The 20,578-nt window shown below is 48.3% G+C and overlaps 1 protein-coding gene across 8 annotated transcripts in view; it reads right to left on the reverse strand.

Annotated features, from left to right (window-relative positions):
- ZNF536 (zinc finger protein 536) overlaps positions 1 to 20,578 on the reverse strand; it is a 418,630-nt gene that overhangs the window by 350,210 nt on the left and 47,842 nt on the right. For 7 of the 8 annotated variants that reach the window (XM_060288591.1, XM_060288594.1, XM_060288590.1 and 4 more), the window contains exon 2: positions 14,153 to 14,222. The gene's annotated coding sequence lies outside the window, so the exon portion shown is untranslated. Of the gene's footprint in view, positions 1 to 14,152; positions 14,238 to 20,578 lie in introns of all 8 variants that reach the window. The other variant, XM_060288593.1, reaches the window with a different exon arrangement.

The following is a 20,578-nucleotide window of genomic DNA, read 5'->3' on the forward strand; positions in this document are numbered from 1 at the left end:
AACACTGAGGATCCCAGAGTCCTGGGTACCACCCTGGCCTGGCCTGGCTCCCCATCTGCAGTGCATCCTGCTGGGCACTGCGGGTATTTCTTCTGCAAACAACTCCAGGCCTGTTTCATGAGCTGCTCTGGGCTCGGCCCTGAGCTACGTCAAGCAGGAAGTTTAAATGAAATGGCTCCCAAGTTCCTTAAATGGTTTAATAAAACATATACTGACTGCAATGTGCAGTTTATAGTGGCAAACTGTTGCCCCTCAGTTGGGAAAAATGACCTCCAGTCGGCAATATTCCTTTCAGCTTCATGATTCTAGTCCGCTGTTGGCCATTCCCTCAACCCACCGGGCAATTCTTTTCCATAACAAGGCTGACTGCAGCCACCGTGTGTGTCACTGCCAAAGGTGCCTCCACAAGGCACACTCCGTGATGAGACAAAAGACACAGCAGGCAGATGACACGGACACATACAGAGCAAAGGCGCTGTTCAGAGAGCAGGGAGACGCCAGAAAATAAGTGCAGGGGATTCAGAGAGATTCGAGGAAATTAAATGCAGTATCAGACAGAAATCTCTGTGTGCGTGAGTGTGTGTGTGTGTGTGTGTGTGTGTGTGTGTGTGTGTGAGATCCCTACTCAACGCCACTCAGAACCGGGATGGGCAACAAGTTAAACAGATCTGAGGGGCAATGCCTCAGCTCCACAAACGCTCTTGGCTCTGCAGCCATAAGATTTAGAAAATGCAGGGAGGGTATGATATGAATTTCTAAATCTCTACTATATTAATAACAAATAGCTATTAATAACACTTCTAATCATACATGTCATTTCTGATATTTGGTGCTGAAAGGTTCTGCCTCATCTAAAAAAGTACTGGAATCTGACTGCCAGAAACTGATGACCTTTTATCCTAAACTGTGCATTGGGATGGCTTGTTAAGCTCATTAGTATTATACGGTGAATTAGATTAGACATTTTATGATTTTTCAAAAAAGGCTTTTTTGATATAAAAAAGCAGCCATTTCCTTTTTTGACATTTTTCATTTTTAAGGTAATAAAAACGGCACATGTATACCATGGCATAATGGATTAATTAAGGAATATTATGTTTATCCTAACTCTTGACCGAGTTGTACATCTTCATAACTCACTCATAAAAATTAATGCGTTATCTTATACCACGGGATGCTAGACCTATTTTTTCCAAACCTGCTCAGAATACATTGTTCTAAGTTGGATCATTCTGAGAAATAGTGAATACCATATTCTGATATCATCAGTCCAAAATTATATTGTTATTTTAAAACGTTGTATTAGTATATATAAAATCTAAACCTTCTTACTCCTGTGGATTTGAATTGTCAGGCTATTCCCTCTCAGGAGATCAAGTTGCTCCCCCCACCTACACGCACACACAGCCTAGTTTATACCTCCTCTCATTCACAATGGATTTGTTATTTAAAAACACATGCATTGCATCAAAGAATCACTGGACAATATTTTTTGGCTATTTCTTTGTGTCTTGATGGTAGATGTGAATATAAAAGAATATTCATGCAAGTTTCATAAAGGCCCCAGATTTCTAAATCAACAGATGAAAAATCCCTAAAAATAATAATGTCCAGATGTTTCTTATTTAATGTTGCCAATCACAAAAGTGATAGAATTTGTGAATTTCAAGGTATTCATAATTTATAGAGGATTATAATTTTTTATCAAGGGAGCATCCAGGGCAATTAAAATCAGCGATTTCAATAAACACAAATGATTCTCTCACAGAGGCTACCTTTATAACCTTGACCTCACACCACAAAACCCACACTCTCACGCTGCAGATTCTCTTTCTTTTCCAGGCCCCCTTCTCAGGGGAGAATGTAACTTGCCAGGTCTAAACTGCAGATTGTTTTTAATGTACTAGAACTTCAGAATCGGAGGGACTCTTAGGAATCATATAAACCTAATTTCTCTTTTTATTGGTGAGAAAACTGAGGTCCAGGAATATGTCTGACCCAAAGTCCCTCAGCTGAGATGTAAGAAAGAAGCTACCAGAATCTTCTGAGGTGCAGGCTGGGGCATTGTCCACCCACTAAAATTTATGTTCAGAGTTAATATAACTCCAGGACACTGGCATTGGCAAAGGAGCTTGTGAAACATGGAGACTCCCAGGCCCCTTTCCAGACTAGCACGCCTCCAGGTTGAGGCCTGGGAACCTCACAGGAAACAGGCTCTCCTGGTAATTCCTAAACCACCACCACAAGGTGCTACCTGGTCCATGTCTCCCAGACTCCTAAAGTTTCTTGGTCGTGAGACAGGATGAAGGAGTCAGCAAACTGTTCTTCCATAGTTGACAATCTTAACGTCCCCACCCCAGAGCTACCAGCATTAGGAAACTCTCATTCAAATGGCCACCAGGAGAATCTGTGTCTGAGAGACTGGAGGGTGGGGTGGCAGACAGAGGCCAGCCTGGCACACATGAGACCTCCCTCTGGGAAACCCTGGAAGAGACGCGAAGCTCCAACTCCACATTCTGGGCCAGGCCAAACCCTCAGCTTCAATGGTCCTTGGCACTGCCCAAGGTGGAGAAAGAGCACGGGTCCCTCTGCACAGCTAGTGATGAGGGTGTGACGCACAGAGGACACCCCGGGCATGTTGCCTCTGGCTCAGATGCAACCTAGAGGCTGGGCTTGACCCGAAGCATGTGCTGATGCCTCCTTGATTTCTGACGGGTTCTCAGGTTTAGCTCACGGTTCTAAAGGGAAAGGGGTGCTAGGAGGACCTGGTTGGATTCCTGGGGGCATGAGGTCTATGTAGAAAACTCAACTCATAAAGTATATTCTCTGCAAGGCCAGGAGGCTGCTGCTTCCTGTCACGTCAGCTACCCAAGCTCTATGTATGGACTAGAGTTAAGCGCAGACTCATGGCCGAGGCTGCTCATTTAGTCTTGAAAAAGGGCTACTTGAGGGAGAGCCTCACCCCGGTACATGGCCACTCCTTCACCTGAGCTGTCATTCTCTCTACATATTCTAAGATAATATCTGCATGTCTTATCTTTTGGCTACATCCTCCTGCTACCCTGCAGAAAAGATGGTGTGTGCCCTACCTGGGTGGCTGGCGCCTGTGACCCTGTCGGGGGGGAAAAGGTTTATCTGCACCCTCACAAGGTGCAGCTCCATTCCAGAACATGTCAGCTATCTGAATTGAACAACCTTTTTAAAGTTCAGTCATAAATCCCTCAAAGGTTCAAAAGAGAAATGCCTTGGGGTCAAATGTGTTCTATTAAGAAAATCACTTAGGTAGAAATTTTGATAAGCTGGATGTAAACTTTCCCACACATACCTTTGCCAGGCACACTAAAAGATTACAGAATTGCATCTAGAAAGACTCCAGTAATAAGGTACCTAATGACATCACAGTAGAGTTTCCAAATCAACCTTTCATTAGACCTATCTAGTTGAAAGTTGAAGATGGACAAATTGAAGGGAAGGTGCTTGGCGTGATGCTGGACTGGGCTTCAAGAGGATTTTGGAAATCTTGTGGGGATGGTCTCAGTATCTGAAACACAGGGGACGCAGCATAGTTATGGCCACCGGGGTGGGTCTTGGCTGGCTGGGGCTTCACACTGATTGTGGGGCATCTCAGGCCATCACTAAGCTTCTGCTGAGTGAGCTCTGCTCTCACGTCTTCTCTCCACTGTCAGACACCAGCTCTAAACTCTCAGGCCCAAGTCACATCAGGGGAGCCCAGTGCAAGTGCAAGATCAACAGCAGGTGGCTCAAATGAGGGCTAAAGGATGCTGCAGCCTCCGCCACCCAGGGCCCGATGCCACTCGGAAGACCACGTGTCCATGAGCGCCTCCCTCCCCCCAAACTCTGACCCATGCACACCGGGTGAGCAGGGAGAAGAGCTCTCTCTAACATGACGTCTCGGCAAGAACCTGCTGTGTTGGACACATCCTGATCCCCCAGGGCTGCCGGGGCAGAGAGCAAGCTGAGGGCTGGCCGAGCCAGCTGCCCTGAGCCAGCAGCTGCAGAAGCACCGCCTGGACATCAGAGAGATCCACCTAACCTTCCCCTTGGCCGGTTCCCAGACTCTCCCCCCAGACACTTCTGCACAGTTAAAGGCTGAAGGAAGTGGCTGTGACTCAAGAGGAAGCTCACTGGCCAAGGCCTCCTGGATCTGTGACCAAGGACGGCCACAGTGACTTCCTCCAAGGGGCTGGCCACTCTGCGCAGCTAGGGGCTCTGAGTGCTGCCACCTGGCCCAGGCCTGTCATCTGGGCAGTGGACCTGCGGGCCAATGGACCTGCTCTGCTCTTTTCCCAAAATACCTGCAGGATAAGCCTTGTCCATGCACTCCATTGCCCTTACCAAGAGCAATGCCCATTTCCCTCCAGCCTGAACAACGGCCACTTTCCTCTACCCTCTCTTAGTCTGGGAGGCAGCAGCAAATACTTGGGATACACACAAAATGGGATAATGACAGTACTTATTTCATGAGGTCGTTACAAGAATTAAATGAGATCATGCACATAGACTGAGGACAGCGCCTGGCACTTGGTAAATAGTCACTAGGCCCTAACAGCTGTCCACATTGGATTTCACCACGAGCAGAGCTGCAGAACACCATGCCAGGCCCCCGCCCCCAGACGCCTCCCCGAGGTGTGAACATTGAGAGGCAAGAGGGAACATTCAACAACTATGGTGCGACAGGCCAGGATTTGGGGCAAAAATGACCACATCTGGCAACAAAGAGGACCAAAGAACCTGCCTGGTTTTCCTCTCAGTTGCAGAATAAATATTCACCAGACCCATGATTAAAAGTCTTGCCTTTAGTTCAGAGGTTTGCAAACATTTTTTCTACCCACAAATCCTTTTCAAATGAAAGCTTACCAAGGAAGTTCACTGTATAAAACAGATGCCCACGAAGTGACCCTGGTTGGAGGGGTTGGTATATCCTGGAGCCTCCGCGCCTACTCCCTCGTGGTCTGTGTAATGACCATCAACTTAATTGATGACATTAGATCAGTGGTTCTCAAAGTGCAGTCACAGGACCGGCAGCAACAACATTGCCTCGGAACTTGTTAGAAGTTCAAATACTTCGACCCACCCCAGACCTTCTGAATCATAAATCTGGGTCGGGGCCCAGAGCTGTGTTTTCACAAGCCCTCCAGGCGATTTCAGATGCCACTACACCAGTGGTTCGCACCCAGCTACACATGAGCACCCATGCTCAATGCCTCCCCCCGATGTGATTCCTGATTTCACTGGTCTGGGGTGGGGTCCAGACGCTGGTAAGTCTTGGGAGCTCCCCAGGCAGATCTAGTCAGCAGCCACCATCTAGTCCCTGGCTACCCTCAGTGTGGTCCACGGAGCAGCATGGCCTGGGTACCTGTTAGGTGTATGGATCTCAGTCCCCCAGACCTACTGAGCCAGACTCTGCATGTTACCAAGATCCTCTGGGGGGGTGTGTGGACATCCCTACCACTCTAGTCTAGGTAGTCCTGTTTAAGACCTGGAAAGAACCTTAGACTCCATGTGGGTCAAACCACTCACCCCCTGGGTGGTCACCTGAGGCCACATGGCCTGAGACTTCCCAGGTCACCCCAGCTACTGCAGCAGGTGGGGGATCAGGCCGGCCCTCCTTCCCACGACCACACAGCCTCCAGCCAAGCGTGTTTTGCCTAAACCTTCCCTCTGAACTTCTCTCTGTCTTCAGTCCCTGAGGCCTCAGAGGAGAGAAGGGGTGGAGGCTGCCCCCCACCCCTGAGAAGGCAGGAGCTGGGTGGTGCCTGGGGGTGGCAGTGATTCCCTCAGGCCATTCTGCAAACACACGAAGATCCTTCCAGGGGGCTTCCCACTCACTGTCTTGTTACTGGAGGTCTGATAATATTTGGGATGTCACATTTCTAGAAACACTGAAGTCATGTTTAAATGCACATATATCGGGGCCTGGAGAGGAGAAACAGAAATTTGGTGAATGATTCCAGCATGGGCCATACTTACGTTTTTTACTGCAGATGTTGTCTCAAGTTATATTTTGTTAAGGAACAAAAGCTCTACTGTCGAGCCAAGCTCACTCATAAGAGCATCATGTGTGTTATGAACTGTGTTTAGACAGGAAACAATCCACACACATGGACAAGGGCAGGTTGACTATCTTTCTGCAGTATTTCAGGAAGAAAATAGAAATGGCTTCAGGGTAGGGAAAATTCAACACACACACTGCTCCACCCAGACTATCCTGACAAACACACACACACACACACACACACACACACACACGGTCTCCACCTCCCCATCCAAAGTTCCCTCCCCTCTGGACTGGCAAGTTTGGCTTACGACCAGGCCAAGAACCAAACTTAATCTTTAAACAGAAAGAAAAGTCACACATAGCCCCATCTCCCAAACGCATGAGCTTATGTTATCACTCATTCCTCCCACTTATTCTCAGGCACAAAGCAATTACCAAACTAACTCATCCCTTGAACATCTACCAAGCACCTATGAGGGGCAGGCCCCTTGTTTGAGGCATTACCATAAATTTTCAAGGATGAAACTCAGAATCCAAAAGCCATTGCTGTCTTTCTTGCAATGTGCTAACATGCCAATCACATTATCAACTCAGATTATCATACTTCCCTTTGTGCAAAATGAATTGAGCCAGAAAACTGTAAGGGTAGGAGTCCAGTTCTGCCAGGCTTAAACCACAGCCAAAAGTTCACAAAAAAACACCGCCGCACTTCACTCTGCGACCACACGAAGGCTATTGTTGAAATACAGCAGTCCCTGGGGGGAAGGCCATGCATTCCCAACAACGAAAGGAGATCCCATCTCTTTGCTTGAGGTGGATGCAAGACCAACTGCTTCCTGCAGTCCCAACACCCCCTAAACACTTGGACTGAGAGGTTATTTCCTTGATGCATACAAATATGTAAAATCAACTCAGAATTTTCTCTCCATTGACGAAAGAACAAATAACTATCCACGCTTTGTCCTCTGTATGAAGAAATATCAGAAGGTTCCTGGTACCAAGTCCACACATCCTGGTGGACCAAGAGGGTGGTAAGGAGAGGAGAAGGCCGAGAGAAATAACTGTCTGATCCCTCGTTGGCAACAGCTGACCACCTGAGCCCAAGAGGCCAAGGGGGTGCCCAAGACAGTCTCTGGAAATGGGAGAGCAGATCTCCACAATCGGAGAAAAAGACTTGGAGCAGGCCAAAGATATCCATGCCAGTATTCACGCCCAACGACATGTGATCAAGAGAATGAAAGGGGAAGAATCAACCAGAGCGTTCTCCTCTTGACCGTATACCTCGGCTTTCTTTTCTCTGGGTTAGGAATTCACGTTTGTAACGCAAGAAGAAGTTATTGGTTGGCTTAGCTTTTCTTCTAACCCTAAAGAAATGTTGTACATGTAGACACAGGCATCCTGAAACTATCTCCTTCTTCAGCAAAGCTGAGAGCTCATCCCACGGTGCAGCACAGGACACAGGTCTTGGAATTTAAATATAAGAAATAAAGCAAAGCTCAGCTCACCTAGCGCCTCCTCCCGGCTTCATTCTCTCCCTCAGTCTGCCACCTCTCCCAACGACAGCATCAGATTTTTATACACTTACAATTTTTTTTCAACTAGGACCTGATCTCAGGCTTGCTAAAACCCCAGTAGGTGGTCCCTGTAAAGAGCAACCTCCAAATGATTACATTTAAAGTGATAGTGACCAGGGCACAGGGACAGGCACGTGCGTCCTGGTCTGGCCATTTTCTGATGTGTGACTTGTGCAAGAAAGTTACCTTTGTTGCGCCTCACTTTCTTCGCAAAGTGGGCTGCGGAGGGGATTAAACAAGATATGGGGTCCCAAGTTCTGACCACAGGGCAGGGTTAACCAATGCTTTCTGTAAAGGACCAGGTGGGAAATATTTTAGGCTCTTCGGGTTACACAATCTCTGTCCCAACTGCCCTACTCTGCCACTATAGTGTGAAAGCAGCCACAGATGATACGTAAATGAGTGGGCTGCCTGTGTGCCAAGAAAACTGTATCTATGAACACTGAAATTTGAATTTCATGTAATTTGCATGTGTCCCAAAACATTGTTTTCCTTTTGATTTTTTTCATTCATTCAGAAATGTAAAAGCCATTCTTTGCTTTTGCAAAACTAGGCAGAACCACAATGACATACTGCCTCACATGCATTAAGATGGCTACCATCAAAAAGAAACAGAAAATAAGTGTTGGCGAGGTTGTGAAAAAATTGGAACTCTTGTGCACTCTTGGTAGGAGTGTAAGATGGTGCAGCCACTATGGAAAATAATACGGCAGTTCCTCCAAAAATTAAAAATAAAATTACCATATGATCCAGCAGTTCCACTTTTGGAAAGAATTGAAAGCAGGGTCGCCAAGAAATATTTGTACACCTATGGTTATAGCAGCATCGTTCACGATAGCCAAGAGGTAGAAGCAACCCAAGTGTCCATTGATGGATGAACGGATAACACACACTGGAATATTATTCAGCCTTAAAAAAGAAGGAAATCCTGTCACCTGCTACAACATGGATGAACCTTGAGGACATTATGCTAAGCAAAATAAGCCAGCAGCAAATGACAAGTACTGTTTGATTCTACTTATATGAGGTAGCTATAGGGTAGTCAAATTCACAAAGAGAAAGTAGAAGGGTGGCTGCCAGAGGATGGGGGAGAAGAGAGAAAAGAATGTTTAATGGGTATAGAATTTCATTTGGGGAAAATGAAAAATTTCTGGAGGGGGACTGTGGTGATGGTTGACAACAGCGTGAATGTACTTAACGCCACTGACCTGTACACTTAAAACCAGTCAAGATAGATTTTATGTTGTGTGCATTTTGTCACAATTTTTAAAGTATTTCTAAATGTTTTAAAAAAACAGGCAGTGTGCCAAGTGTGACCCACTGTGGCTGTGGTCTACTAGCCCCTGGCATACGGCATAAGAGCAGCACAATAGACATCACCTGAAAAAGGAAGATGAGTGGAAGGGTATCGGGGTTACAAGTGAAAAGAGGGCTTACAGGCAAATGAAGAGATTTCTAAGACTTATTCATTCAAGTCTTTACCAAGCACCCACTCTGGGGCCAATAACCATCTGGGTATAGACACAAAACTAGAGAGAGAGGCATTCTAGGCCCTAGAGCCCAAGCCTCTCCTCCCTCCGGCTCAGCGCTGTTTGAAGGAAGTCCACTCTGCACGTGTGAGGGCACACCCTGGGGTGCACGGTGAGGGGAGGGCCGTGAGAAAGGGAGGGGGCAAGGCCACACCGGCTCAGACGTGGAGGCAAACCCTCCTTGGAGTGGTCAGTGATCTTGTCAGGGATGGAAAAGTTCAATGACTACAAGGGTGAGTTTAATTATATGTTGTCGCTGACTAGCAGTGGTTCCGATGGTACAATTACACATGTAATTTATCAGCAAGATACTTGCATACATAATAAACCAAAAGCAAAACATTAAATTTCAGTGGATGCTAAAAATACAAGATTGGGCCATGATGCAGAGCAGTCTCACTTGCATGGGGTGGCGGAGAAAAGCCAAGAACCTCCACTCCCTTTTAAGAGCTGGCTGTCCCCACCCACCATGACCACGTGGCATCCATCCCAGGAATGCACGCCCCAAACACCAAGTAAATCCCAGTGGTGTGTCAACAACTCTCCTTCCACAAAGGAAATGGGATGGGGAAGCTGACTTAGGAAACTCACCACCCTTTCTGATGTTCTCTGAACTTGCTAACCACGGTCCCCAGGGGTGCCAGGAAGACCGCATGCCTGGCAACTTCTCCAGGCTCTTAGCTCTGGTATGAGTCTGAGGGGGGAAGGCTAATTATCTGAAAATGGCCTATACTTTCCTTAATCTTGAATAAAGACAGAGAAAGGGGAAAAGGTGACTAAACAGAGAAAATGAAAATACTACTAATAACAGCAACACACATTTATTAACTGCCTACTTTGAGCCAGGAGGCAGTATTTTAAGCACATCACATAAATTACTTGTATAATCTACTACATTGTCATTACTGTCATTCCCAATTTACAGATGAGAAAAGAGAGGCACAACAAGGGTAATCCCTTGACATGTGCTCATATAGCTAGTGAGTGGTGAAGCGATGATTCAATCCAGGAAATGTGGTTCCAGAGTCCATACCTTTGCCAGGTTTAGAGGTCATTTATCTCTCTCTTCTTTATTATTTTCTTACTGGTGCCTCTATGATGTCCATTATGCAATAATTTTAAAGTCAAGCGTGGGGCAACTTTTTATCCTCATCACTGGGAATACATTTTCCAATAGACTGGTACCCACCATGCTGGGACTTAGGAGCCTCAGCCCATCTCCTCAAGATGGCTGAGCCCATGTAGCTAAGCATTGTCGAGTCCCAAAGAGATCCAGGATAGCAGGGCTGAAGAGAACACACAACAGCCTCTACAAGAACATGAAATACACTATAAATTACAGAGATTTGCCCAGGAGACAGACAACCAGTCATCTGAACAGAGAGTCTTCTGAGCCTCATAAATTCCATGTCCATGTCTCACTGTGAAAGAGGTCACCTTCCCCTACTCTGCCTCCATGACTTCCATCCCAGTCATTTGTGTATATTCCCTGGTGGATTTTTAAAGATACTCTTATAGCAAGGCATCCATGTGGTTTCAACTTACAGAGACAGTCTGGCACAATCCTAGGCATTTTTTAAAAACCTGATTGAAAAGAAGCGATAATAAGAATAACTTTCTATAACTGACCATTTGGTTGTAAAAAAAAATGTTTGGGGGGGCCAGGGATGAAGAGATGGTAAAAAGTGGGATTTCATTTGAACCACTGGGTCTACCATTCTAAGATTCTGTTAGGGTTTGAGATAGAGTCCCATCCATCCACCCATCCACTCAGCCACCCATCCATCTACCCATCCACTCATCCATCCATCAATACACTCATCCACTCATCCACCCATCCATCCACTCATCCACCCATCCATCCACCCATCTACTCATCCACCCATCTACCCATCCACTCGTCCACCCATCCATCTGCCCATCCACCTATCCAACCACCCATCTACCCATGCACCCATCCACTCATCTGCACATCCATCCACCCATCCAGGTATCCACCTATCCATCCTTCCTGTCACCAAAATTTTATTGAGAACCTACTGCATATCAAGTACCATTCCAGGAATTAGGAAAATAACACTGAACAAAATACAGCAAGTCCTTACTCTTTCTAGGCTTACACTGTAGTAGGGGAGACAGACCAGAAACCAGTAAAGAAGTGGGTCACCAAAAATGATTCCTGCACCAAACATCACAATGCATTTGAAATCCTCTAACACAAAGGTAAATCAGAGCCATTTCCTCATTTGTTGTTATCATCAAGGATCAGTTGTAGAAACAAACAAAAGTGTCTTCTATGGAAATGCCAACAGTACAAAAATGTATTCCATTGTGGTAGGATCATTTGAGGGCAAATACTACAGGCAGTATTTTTATGACAAAAGCTTTATTTCTCGTCTTCTCTATACTTGATTTTAAATATATACATGTATGTGGGTGCACACATATCTAGATTCAAGTATTTCAATATAAATTTTCAAAATACTTTTCCTGATTTCAGTTGATTGCATATTTCGAGCCAATGTTGCAGCAGTAATTTTTGTTCTGAATCAAAAACGAGGATCTCTCTCTCTCTCCCTCCCTCACCCTCTCTTTCTCTCTTTTTCCCTCTCTCTCTCTCCCCTGCGCTCGACAACCTCACCTTCGTCCCCCAGCTTCTAGCCTTAAGAAGCCCAAATGTTCAAGCTGCTTTCAGAGCTGAGTGGTAACAAGGGCAAAACCTGTTTCTTCCCGTGCATTTTCCTGCTGAAGGTTTCTGGGGCCATGGGGGCTGAGGTGCTAGTGAAAGCCACATCACAGAGGCACGAGCATAAAAGGACAAACCTTCCCACTTCGATCTGAGTGTGTAATTGTTTGAATACATCTCACCGGCACTACAATAATGTCATCCTTGGTTGACACAGATTTTAAAGATCTTTGAAAAGGTGGAATGTTATCAATCACAAGCATGATTATAATGGGATTTAAGTGGAAGAAGCTAAGATTCAGGCCCTCATTCAGGCCAGGTTCTGTGACAGAGTCGGGGGGAGAAAGAAGTAAGAGGGCTGCATTTCAGCCAGGAAAAGGATGCAGTGTGTACCCATCATCCACATATCTTTTCTCCCACAGCCAAAGATGTCCCAGGAAGCACCGGGAAACTCTGGAACTCCAACTGGAATTCCCCCCACACTGCAAAAAAATCTGCTTATATTCCTATCACACTAGACCAGTGGTTCTCAAGCAGGGACAACTGTGCCTCCCAGGAGACATTTGGTAATTTCAGGAGACATTTTTGGTTGTCACAACGGGGGAAAGGGATTCATAACTGATACCCAATGGGCAGAGGCCAGGGATGCTGTAAACATCCTACCTTGCACAGGGTGGCCCCACAGCAAAGAATTACCCAGCCCAGAATGTCAGCAGTGCCCTGCTGAGAAACCCCATCTCAGCTCCTGAGAAGCTGAGCCAAAGCTACAAGAAAAAAGGATGCGTCGAGAAGGAGCATTTCCGGGAACCGGGTCTGAAGCTGCTCCCACTGGCTGTGCGGCCCGTCCTGTTCACCAGCAGACCGAGGCAGGTGACAAGAGAGGAAAAAACAGGGCAGGAAAGAGAGGAGTCTTTGAGCCAAATTACTTGCTCTTTTGCCTTTCGATCTAAAACACACTTTCCTTATTACACGTCAGAAGGGACTGGAAATCCAGCCATTTTTTTCTTCAAGGCAAAACAACCCAGGCCCAACAAAAACACAATAATCTCTCTGGCCGATCTCTGGGACTGTCCAGCCTCTCCCTGACAAATCACAACAGTGCCTACAGCTGTCAAATTCACCCACCGAGCCCAATCAAATGCCCGGATTACTAAGGCAAAGAATTGTGAATTTCATTAAATATGTTAAAGGGGAAAAAATCAGCTTTGAAAAATAGTAATCCTGTCTTTCAACAAAAATATTATAGGAAGCTATGAATTTGGTAGATCCGAATAGGATGTTGGTACATGTTTTACTAAGGTAATATAATGGCACACTATTATTAGATCACATTAATCATTACTGTGCCAACGGCGCTGACAGCCCCACTGAAAAGGATTGAAAGGCCTGGTAATGGATATAAATTACCCATTGTGTGATAAAAGGATTTTTACTAAGAAGGTAAGAATAAAACAGCAAATTTCTAACATAACTGTTGTGTAAAAACCAAAATAAAAGTAATCCACGGTCAGTAATATCCACAAAATCAGAAGTAAGCACTTTTTCAACAAGATAAAGTCCCAATAAAAATATATATTCAGTACAAGGCAAAATTAATTTCTAAGTGCGTAATTCCACTATCAATTTCCCCGGTTTATGTAGTGACCTCTGAGGCCCATGGTCAGGAGATGGTGGGTTTGGCTAATTAGATCTGAGGGTGAGTTTACAGAGATATCAGGGGCAGCCTCCGAGGAGGAGGTTGCAGACATCAAATACGAGCGCTGCCCCTTCTTATGTTAAGTTTTTAGCTTCAGTGTGGGGAAAACACTCCATGACTGAGTTCATGATCTTGAGTCTGATTGAGGTGACAGGCACGGAGCCACTCGGAGACAGGTTTCCTCCAAGACTGGGCCAAGCCGCAGAACCACATGCTGAGTGGTGGGGAGACAGGCCCTGGGCGGTGCTTGGAGGGGCTGCCTGGCTTTGGGCAGCCGTCCCACCAGCTCACCAGCTCTCGTTCCCGCTGCCAGCCAGCAGACAGCGACCCTCCAGGATGTCACACAAGACAGCGATAAGCCAACCTTGCAGGGCTTTGCCCCATCTGTGACCCCAATCTGAGAACTTCTGAGCACATGTTGACATCACATAGTCATCACATCCAGAAGACCTGGGGCCCATGCTGGATCCCAGAGACCTCTGAATCTGGAAGCTTCTCCAAAGCCCAGCCTCTGTCCAAAGAGGCAAGGGAGTAGCTGGGAGAACTCTTATCCAGCACAGGGACCCACAACCCAAAGAGGGCAGTCTGGCTCCCCGACAAGACACAGGCAGACACCACTTCAACAAACTACAAAACAATGTTCCTTACCGGGCAAGTCTGAAAGCAACGGAGCTCCCTTGTAGCTGGTGGATATTCTTAAAGCCGTGGTGGTCAGGAACTGCAAAGATAAGACCTGTTAGAAATTCTCAGTGTCGGACACATCGACTCCAATAAGACAGGTAGACAGCATTCAGCCAAGGTAACAATTTGCTGGGTTAGTTGAGAGAGTCAAAAACATTCAATAGCCCCCACTGCCCCAATTCATTGAGCAATTTTAAAACTGGAAACTATGTGACCTTTGCTGCAATAAACCAAATTTGCTCAGCTTCTTTTTTTTTTTTTTTTTTACATAGTCTAATTCAACCTTTTATTTTTTTAACATCTTTATTGGAGTATAATTGCTTTACATTGTTGTGTTAGTTGCTGCTGTATAACAAAGTGAATCAGCTATATGTATACATATATCCCCATAACCCCTCCCTCTTGCGTCTCCCTCCTACCCTCCCTGTCCCACCCCTCTAGGTGGTCACAAAGCACCGAGCTGATCTCCCTGTGCTATGCAGCTGCTCAGCTTCTTTTAATGGGAAATTGCCACCTGCATAAAGAGAATGGGGTGGGGCATCTAACCATCTCTTCTCTAGGTGGGATGGAAGAAGAAATAAGAGCACGTAAGGCCCCCCTCCTCTCTCTCTATCTCTCTTTCCCTCCCTCTCTCTCTGGAATTCTAAAAGTGAGGAACTGAGAAGGTACTCAGGGGTTCTTTTTCGCTCCCTAATTTAAGGAGCCCCCTACAGTAGACCACACACAATTTCGCCCAAATTTCAATTGGCTATGCCTGGTTCAGTGGCCAGAGCAGCTTTCAATGGGTCCAGACCAGGAATCTGCAACTGACCCAGGGGTCAGGAGTGTTGTGTGTCATCAAAGTCCTCTTTCTGAACCAAGACCAGAAAAGCAGCAGGATGACACAGGGGCCCAGAGGGAAAGCCGAGATGCCCACCACAGTGGTTCTAGAGCGTCAGTTGGGGTGATCAAGGCCAAGCCTCAGTCTGAGATCTCCAGCTTGGAGCCAGTGCAGTGCAGAATCAAATTTGTTTTACCATGTTACAGAAAGGACTTAATAGGGCAAGCAAACATTCCCTCTTGAAAAATTGTACATTCTGATATTGTAGAAGTAGAATTCCGGTAGAGATTTAAGGATGTGTCTGCAAATGCATCAGAAGATGCATTCGGAGAGCACGTGGTGGCAGCCCCAGACCAAGGTATTTGAACATCAAACCACGGATTTCAACACTCTATCCAACTCCAAGATTGATTTCTGGCAACCAAAAAGGTGTTTGCTGAGTGTGTGCTAGAAGTGTTTTCTCAAAGTGTAACAGGGACACCGCTATTTGTAAACAAATTTCTACCTGCCTATCTTTTTTTTTTTCGGTACGAGGGCCTCTCACTGTTGTGGCCTCTCCCATTGCGGAGCACAGGCTCCGGACGCGCAGGCTCAGCGGCCATGGCTCACGGGCCCAGCCACTCCGCGGCATGTGGGATCTTCCCGGACCGGGGCACGAACCCGTGTCCCCTGCATCGGCAGGCGGACTCTCAACCACTGCGCCACCAGGGAAGCCCTACCTGCCTATCTTGAGACAGAAAGCAAAAGTCTACATCTCAACCATCTGTAACGAGGACAGAGATTACAAGTCTCTCTCTCTCCTCAATCAGATTATCTTCTGCATTTTGTTTTTTCTGTGTCACTCAACATGAAACTCTAGGCAATGTAAAACATGCGCTCAATGCTATGCTTTCCTAGGTTCTACCAGAGCGGAGAAGAACAGGCGTCCAGCACCCGACGTGGCTTCACGAAGATTTAATTTGCTCACAAGGCTCCTAACGCTTAGCAGGAGGTGGAGGACAGACTTAGATTTTATATCCAAGCTCATGGCTTGCAAAATTTGAGGACTATTCTCCAGGGGCTGTTCACTTAGAAGCCTTGTAAATTCCAGTGACAGGGAGAACACGGGGAGACTTCACTGGGCAAGTCCCACCCCTGCTTGTCCTCTGGCTTCACACCACTGATCAGACCTCCGGCTCCTGCAATCTGCCTGGGGTCCTCAATCACTCGAGGCCCCAGCACAGCCCTGAGGCTGTGTTGGAGCTGTGCTCTTGTAAGGGGTCCCCCGAGTGCTTAGGGGGTTGCCCAAAGGTGGCCACCTGCCTGGGAAGTTTTGCCTAACAAGCTTCCTGCTGGAATGGGAACGTCAGGAAGGGAAATCTAGTTAGTGCCATTTGTGCCTTTGTGAGCCAGTCGAAATAGGAGGGGCTCCTGATGTCTGATGTCATTACAGTCACTGCAAGTCGGGCAAAGGTGACCACATCAGACACTGATGTTCTTGATTCGGATGGGGAGGAAGGAAGATGGCAGCGCAGTAACAGCTCTTCTGGTGCAAGTAAGTAACTCGCACTGAGAGATAATGCAGTAACATAACCAGAAAAAGGTCCCTGACTTGAGGCCCCCCCCATCCCTGCCTTCCACAGGGACCCCACAGTGAGGAGCCAGGGCAGGGGCGCCACCCAGGAGACACTGCCCAGAAGTCCAGTTTGGTGCAGGTACCACCAGATCAGAGGAGGGGAGGGAGGGGGCAGATCACAAAGGCAGCGAAAAGCATGGCATGAGTCAAGGGGGTTTGGGTAGCAACCACCTCCCCAAAAAAATGCCTGAAATCCCATCCACTACATTGATAAACCCTGACTCCCCTTTAAAACGCAGGGAAGGCCCACATGCAGTCATTCTCAGCCACCAGCCCCAGGGAGCGAATGAGTTTAGGAGACCTGTTCCGTCAGTGGCTCAGACCTTCTGTGTGCCAAGCCCTGGGGTTGGCCAAAGGCAAGCGGATCTGCCATGGGATCCAGAAATGGCCCACCATGTGAAGAGTCTGGCGGGCCAGGGAGCCTGCCAAGAGGGGGCCAACGGAGGGGCACCAAGGAGGGAGGGAGGGCATGCGAGCTGAGCCCTTCAGCAGTTGCAGGCAGGGCCTCGAGGGAGACAGGGCTGGAGGTAAGGGGAAGGCAAAGGTTCAGCGATCCTGACATGGGGCTGTAGCAAGGAGTGCAGGGTGGCTGCGACTTGGAGAGGCAGGAGAGAGAAAGCAGGGAGCACTGAGGGGGTCTGGGGAAGGAGGGATTGCTTATAGCCTGAGGCACTTCCAAGGCCCCTCTGAGGAAGGGGAGGGGAGGAGAGGGGATGGAAAGCTCTGAGAGAGGGACTTTGGAGTGGGGTGGAGAGGACAGGAAGACATGGGGGACAGAGATGGAAAAAAGTGGGAGGTGGTCCAGGCAGCTCTTGCCCGTCCTGGCACACAGTGAGCCCGCACTGCGGCATCCCTGTGAATCCGCTGGGCCCCCACTAGGGGACAAGGCATGCCCCTCCCTCATGAATTCTCCCAGGGGAGACAAGGCAGCTCTGAGCAGAGCCAGGGAAACCTTGGCATGCCAGGAGCCCAGCCTCCCATACTCAGGCACAAAGGCGCTGAGGGAAGAGGCCGTTGGCGAGTCAGGAGATGAACAAAGATGCCACACACTCCCCATCAACAGTGCCTCTGTAATGAGCCCCGAGTTGACCACAAAAGATCCTTCCTCTAGGCAAACATGTTGCCTTCCCGTGGTCATTACACACCTGTCGCCCACCCTACACCATGACAACTGGAAAGTCATACAAGTGACAACAAGAGTTACCATTTGCTGAGGGCCCGGTACAAAGCACCAGGCAGCAAGCTGAGGGGAGTCCCTAGGTCACCCCACAGCACATGGGGAAAGGGCTACGTCCCATTCACCTTCTAGTCCCTAACTTCTGGCAGAGGGCTCGGAGCTCAGTAAATGTTGTGTGGAGGGGTGGAAGGGAGAGTGCGAGGGAGGGAAGGAAGTAAAGAGGGAAAGGAAGGATGGAGGGAGTAGGGGAAGGTGGAAGGACAATAGGATAGATGAGGGATGGAGATGGATAGAGGAAGGAAAAGAAGGGAGGGAGGGAGGGAAGTAGTAGAGATGGAGGGAAGCAAAAGGAGGATGGAAGGAAGAAGGAAGGGCTGCTTCACATCACCCCTCCCCTGGTCCCCGTTCTGCTCCAGAGGCTCCCCTGCAGGAGACGGAGTATATTCCTAGAGAGACGGCATCACCCTCCTCAGGGGTCACTTGGAGGCTCAGCAGCAGAAGCAGAGCTGTCTGCTGAGGAGTCTGGGCAGTCCGGGGTAGATGGGAGTGGAGATCAACTGCTTTCCTTCCAGACAAGAGTTAGGAAAGAAGGATTCAGAGACAGAGACAGCAGAACTCCTTCAGCCCTCTGTCTGGAAAAGGGTGCAGCTAACAGGAGACATGTCTGGAGCTGTCTGAACATTACACCCCAGTCGTCCAGGGCCAAGACCTCTGAACCTGCTCTCCTGGGCAGCGGGCTCTCCTCCGTCTGGAGGGGCACACAGAGGGGTGCTCGAGCCTCTTCTCCAAGGGACACTAGCTGGGGTTACATCACCCTTTCCGAGCGTCTGGGTGCCCCTCCCAGCTCAGTACTTAATATTCTCTCCAGACCCGCTAGGGACAAGGACCCTGCCCAAAACACGGTGGCTCCTCTGAATGGACCTGGAAGTTCCATTCCAAAGCACTGAGTGATTCGCGCTTTCCTTCTCCGAGACTCTGAGGGATGAACACAGCCCCAGTGACAGCCCTCACCACCCCCATAAGTTCCCAACAGGAGAGGCTTCCTGGTGAGGAAAGCTACCTGGGAAAAGCCTCAGGGACTGAGTCCCTCATTCACCCCTCACCTGTCAAGTGCCCCCCGCGTCTCCTAACTTCTAGCTTCCAGGGACCCGGTGGTATGCAATATTTCTGCTTGTGCGAAACTTATGTCTTAGTGAGCAGTGACAATTAAAATATAATGTTAGCGAATAATAAGTTCTTAGAAGAAAAAATAAAGCTGGGGAAATGACGAACAGTGACAGAGACTACCTTAGATAAGGTAATCAGAGGAGACCTCGCTAAAAAAGTGACATTGACAAGGGACCAGAAAGAAGTAAGGGAGTGAGCCCTGTGAACAGCTGGGGAAGAATTTTATAAGCAGAGCAAACAGTGAATGCAAAGGCCATGGTGTAGGACGGAGCTGGTGTGTTACCCACGGAGCCAGGGCATGGACAGTGCACGGGAAAATGGGACAGGGTGGGCTATTTAGGATCCAAATACCTCAGCAGGCACGGTAAGAAATATGGACTTTATTCTGAGCCATTGGTGGGTTTTGAGCAAGGGAATAACACGATCTGATTTACATTGTGCAAGAATCACTCTGGCTGCTGTGGGGAGAACAGGCAAGAGGGGACCAGAGTGGAGGCACGCAGAGCACTGGGGAGGCTGCTGCAGCTGTCCAGGTGAGAGAGGAGGCTGACCTGACCTGGGCTGAGAGCCGCAGTGATGGGGAGAAGCAAGCAGATTCAGGATGCCTTTTGTGTGCAGCCAGTGAGACTTGCCAAGTAGGACGTCAGGTATAACGGGGGCCCAGAGTCACCCTGTGCTCATCCTGGCCCGCCACTCTGGTGGCACAGATCACCACTCCCAAATCAGCCCTTACCCAGGGCTCAGGTGCAGTAACCATATGTTTCTGATGCTTTGACATCTGGGGTCTTGATGACCCTGCAGGGACAGCCGCTCCCAGAACTAGCCAATTCCCAGAGATAGCAAATGACTCCCCTGGGAGCACATCTTTCATTTGCAAACGAACCAATCCAGAGCCCATGCCCCAACAACCTTCTGTATCAGGCTCTCACACTCTGGACCACTGTCCCCCTGCCCTAGTTGCCTCAGGGTCAGGTACCAGACAACCCGAGACAGCCCCGGAGCCCCGGAGCCTACTAAAATTATCTGACTAGCCAATCCTAAGTCTGCTTACCCTGCCTTGCCGCACCTTTCTCTCAGAAACCGCATTTCCCCTCGCTCCTTCTTCTTCCTGACCAACCCTGATGCTCCCCTGGGCAGCACTGCATGGCATGGCATGCCCCCTCCCCTTAAGAACTATGAGTAACAAAAGATCTTTTCAATGGCAGTGTGTCCTGATCTGTTGGCCTCACCACACGCTTGCTCTCGGGGTCACCTTGGAGCCACTGCCCTCTTCTAACTTCTGCCAGAACAGGTGCTTGAGGAGCTGTTATTCAACAGCCACAAAGTGTCTCACAGCAGTGGAGGAACGCTCGGAACTCAGCCAGCTCTTTCCTAAACCCCATCAGCCCACCCCATGGGGTCCCACAACTAACCCACCTCAGTCGGGCCTCCACATACAGGGCTGGCACCTGTGTGAGTGTGTGTGCATGTGTCTGTGTGTTTGTGCACGTACATTTGGGGTGGGGGGTGGCAGTTGCCACCCTGATGCAGAGCCCAGCATCACAGGACACAACTGAAATATTATAACACGGAGTGCGTTGGGCTGCCCAGACATGCTTCCAAAGGAAGCCTCTT

This window comes from Globicephala melas, chromosome 19 (genome assembly GCF_963455315.2).
Source record: "Globicephala melas chromosome 19, mGloMel1.2, whole genome shotgun sequence".
In the NCBI taxonomy this organism is placed as follows: Eukaryota; Metazoa; Chordata; class Mammalia; order Artiodactyla; family Delphinidae; genus Globicephala; species Globicephala melas.